We start from the raw sequence: 3,600 nt of genomic DNA, 5'->3' as shown, positions 1-3,600 counted from the left end.
AGTTTTCTTCAAGCGAGCTGTCTTTCTTTCTTTCTTTTTGGGTTGCATGCGCCCAAGGCAATGTTTTTTTGTAGATTGAGTGAGATGGATTGATCTTCGCTATCGTGCACCTTCCAACTCCCAGTGGATGTTGCGGCAGTGCCTAATATGAGGTTGCTCCTGCCTCAAACAGCTTCGAGGTTCCCATTACAGAGGTTGAAACTACGGAACTTGCTTATGCTCCCGAGTGCTCTTTCTCTAAATAAAGATTGAGTAGTAAAATGGGATCGAGATTTGCTCGGTTTCTTAGGCACATGAGGAACCGGCCTAACATCTTTTCAATCGAAATCCCAATCAAAGACAAGTTCTCTACCAAGGCCAGGATCTAAAAGAGAAGATTCACTCTCCGAAATTCCTAGTGAGATGATTCATTCCTTCTTCAGCTAAAGTGGAATGATCGAAGTCTTCTTCAGGTTCAATCGAAGAGATCGAAGCGAAGTCATCAATTAAACCATTCGCACGGTCTCCCGACCTCTTTTCCAAATGAACCGAACCTCGATACCACATTCAGAAAAGAGATATGGCCATCTCTCTAGGTTGCATACCCCCTTTATCTCGTTCTATTCGTGCTTGATTGAAAAGACCCCATCCCCGCTCCTTTTAAGGGACATTCTTAGCCGTCCTCTAAGAGTGAACACCCCATAGATCAGATCGTTCCCTCTTTTAGAGACCCTTAGTTTCACTTGGTTGTGTCAGAGTTTTGCCTTCCACCCCCAATATCAAAACCCTTAGAGCTGCCTAACCTGCTGACATCCCGGTGAAGAGAGTCATTATTTGTGTCACATCCTCCTAGAATTCGGGAGAAGGCTTTCTAGTTCTCTCTAAATATAGTATAGGCATTGAAGCGATCGAGCGGGAGAAAGAAAGAAAACTATTGCACACGCCCTTCATTCGTCCTTTACTAATCTAATGGAAAGCTTAAGCCCTTCCGATCAATCACCCGAGAAAGAAGCCCTCGATGAACCGCCTATAGTTTAATATAGACTCTTAATTAAAAAACAGATGTAGGACTAATCTGAGGAAGAATCGTAATTCCTGCACCTTGCGTGGCGTCTCCCAATCCATCCCGGCTTGCACGCACCTTCTCTTGATCCAACCAACTCATGTCGACGCCAATCCAATGCCCAAGGAACTAGACCTCAAGGAACTAGACCTTATGCAAAGCACTTCACATAGAGCGGACCCTGATGATCTGGAACACTGCTCTCTCCATGTGAGAAAGGTGCTCCGCGTCTTCTTCCAATGAGAGTATACACAAAAATCTCATTTGGGGTCTCTATTTAGTATCAATTAGTATCAAATAGCACATACTACGAGAAACTTCTCCCATTCACGATGCATGTGGGGTGAAATCCTTCATTCATCTTTGTGCAAAAGGAAGCATTGGTTAGACCAGCATTACTAGAAAGTCTAATGCTCCAGCCTCACGTCGTCTTGCCCTCTAAGCCCTCTAAGATCCACACTTGGTAGTACTCCGGTCGCCAGTCCAACTTGGTGAAATACCTTACTGCACCTAATTGATCAAAACGCAATGAGAGTTGCACGGGCTCTTTTTTGATTGAGAGTGTTGTTATGGGCCCGATAGTCGATACATAGACGGAGGGAGGCTTGCGTCATGCTTATTCTGAAAGTTCTCTCTCATGAACCTAAACTGGAACCTGACGAGAATCATATATTCCTTTACAGTCGTTCGAGTAAAGAAAAAAGAAAGACGAAAGAGAAAACCTTTGATTGATTGAAGGAGTTTACAGTGAAAGAATAAATGAAGGAAGGAGGTAATGAAGAAGGAAAGCAAGAATGAGAGTGAACTGGCAGGAAAGGAAAGACTCAAGCGAAAACCAGGCAAGACTATTCTTCTTTCAGAAGGTAAAGGCAAAGCTGCTTCGCTCCCTTCTTGAACTCGGGCTATTCTTTCACGAGGTAATGAGGAAGGAAAGACTCAAGCGAAAACCAAGCAAGAGTATTCTTCAAACACGAGGTCAAGTTATTTTCATTCTCCCTCCCCTGAACCAATATGACCTTTCCTGAGCCTTTGACTTTACGATATTACTTGACTGACCTTCTTTATTCAAAGAATGAATTCAATCCTTCACTGGAACCTTCTTGCTTGAACTTCTTTGCTTCTATTCTATTACCATCAGTTATTGTGTGTCAGTTATTATTGCTTGAACAGTAAACAAGGGAAAGCATATTCAATGACTTTACTCGACTGTAAACACTCATTTCAAGACTGAACTCAAGCAAGATTCATTCCCCTGAACCTCTATCTATTCCCTTATTGGGAGTTATTCAAACACGAACTGTAAACAAGGGAAACTCCTGAACTACTGAACCTGAATCTATTTATTCAATCAAAGAATCGGTCAAGCAGCTAATTCATTTAGTCGACTGGAAACTCATGAACCTCATTTCACTCCTTTTCTTTGACTCTATTCCCTTAAGTTCTTGTTCTTTCCCTTCAAACAAAGACTCGGTCGGTAAAGAGGACGGACAGGAGAATTCTTCTTGAACTAGGGTTGAACTAGGGTTAGGGTTGAACTATTCTTGATCTTCTCCTTTCTTGAACTGTAAACAAGGGAAACTGGAGGATGATCCACTCCGTCACCTTCAAGTGTTTCAAGGAAAGACTCAACAAGACAGACTGAGAGTGAACTACTTTTCCTATTGCTGGATGGATTCTTTCTCCTTTCCCGATATTCCCTTCTCTTGTTTCAGGAGGTGTAAAGCCGCAGGATGATTAGAACCTTTTCTTTTCCGATATGACCTTATGTTCTTGTGAGTTATTCTAACCCTGTAAACTAAGACTCCTTATGAATGAGAGTGAACTACTCCAGCCGGAACCTTCTTTCACGGTAAACTCCTGACTGAACACCTAATTGATTGAATTTGATTCTGCTTGAAAGACGAAAGCAAGACAAGAGAAAGTCAAGAAAGATTAATTCCCCTGAACCTCTATTCCCATCAGTTCTTGTTCACCTCTCCCTCCTGTAAGTAAGAATGATTAATTCGACTCAACCGGACCGCCTTTTCCTGATTTCACTACTATACTACTGAACGAACCAGCGGATGGAACTCTGTCTTTCACAAGGTAAAGCTATTTGAATGGAAGAACCTTTACCAAGCATATTCAATCCTTCTCTTCTTTCCCGAACTGTAAACAAAGACTCAACGAAACAAGATTAATGAACTTGAACCTCCTTGACTAGATATTAAATGAATTAGCTGCTTTTCAAGATGAAAGAAGAATGAGACAGAACCTTAACCTGAACCGAAACCCTTTGACTGATTGAAGGAGTTTATAGTCTTTGAATCAATTAGCTGCTTTGAAAGACGAAAGATTAGCTTCTTGACAGGAGAGGAAAGACGAAAGAAAGATGAATGAGAGTGAACTGTAAGGAAAGACGAAAGAACTCCTTCTCCTTATTCTAGATCCTTCACTCCTCTCCTCTCCATGGAAACGCTCTTTAATGGAACTTTCTCTTTTGGAACATTATCTTTAGCTGGTCGTAACCAAGAAACAATCCCCTGGTTTCAGTGGGAATGCCCGACTTATCCATTTAT

Source organism: Cucurbita maxima, unplaced genomic scaffold (genome assembly GCF_002738345.1).
Source record: "Cucurbita maxima cultivar Rimu unplaced genomic scaffold, Cmax_1.0 Cma_Scf00028, whole genome shotgun sequence".
In the NCBI taxonomy this organism is placed as follows: domain Eukaryota; kingdom Viridiplantae; phylum Streptophyta; class Magnoliopsida; order Cucurbitales; family Cucurbitaceae; genus Cucurbita; species Cucurbita maxima.
This window is presented reverse-complemented; position numbering follows the sequence as displayed.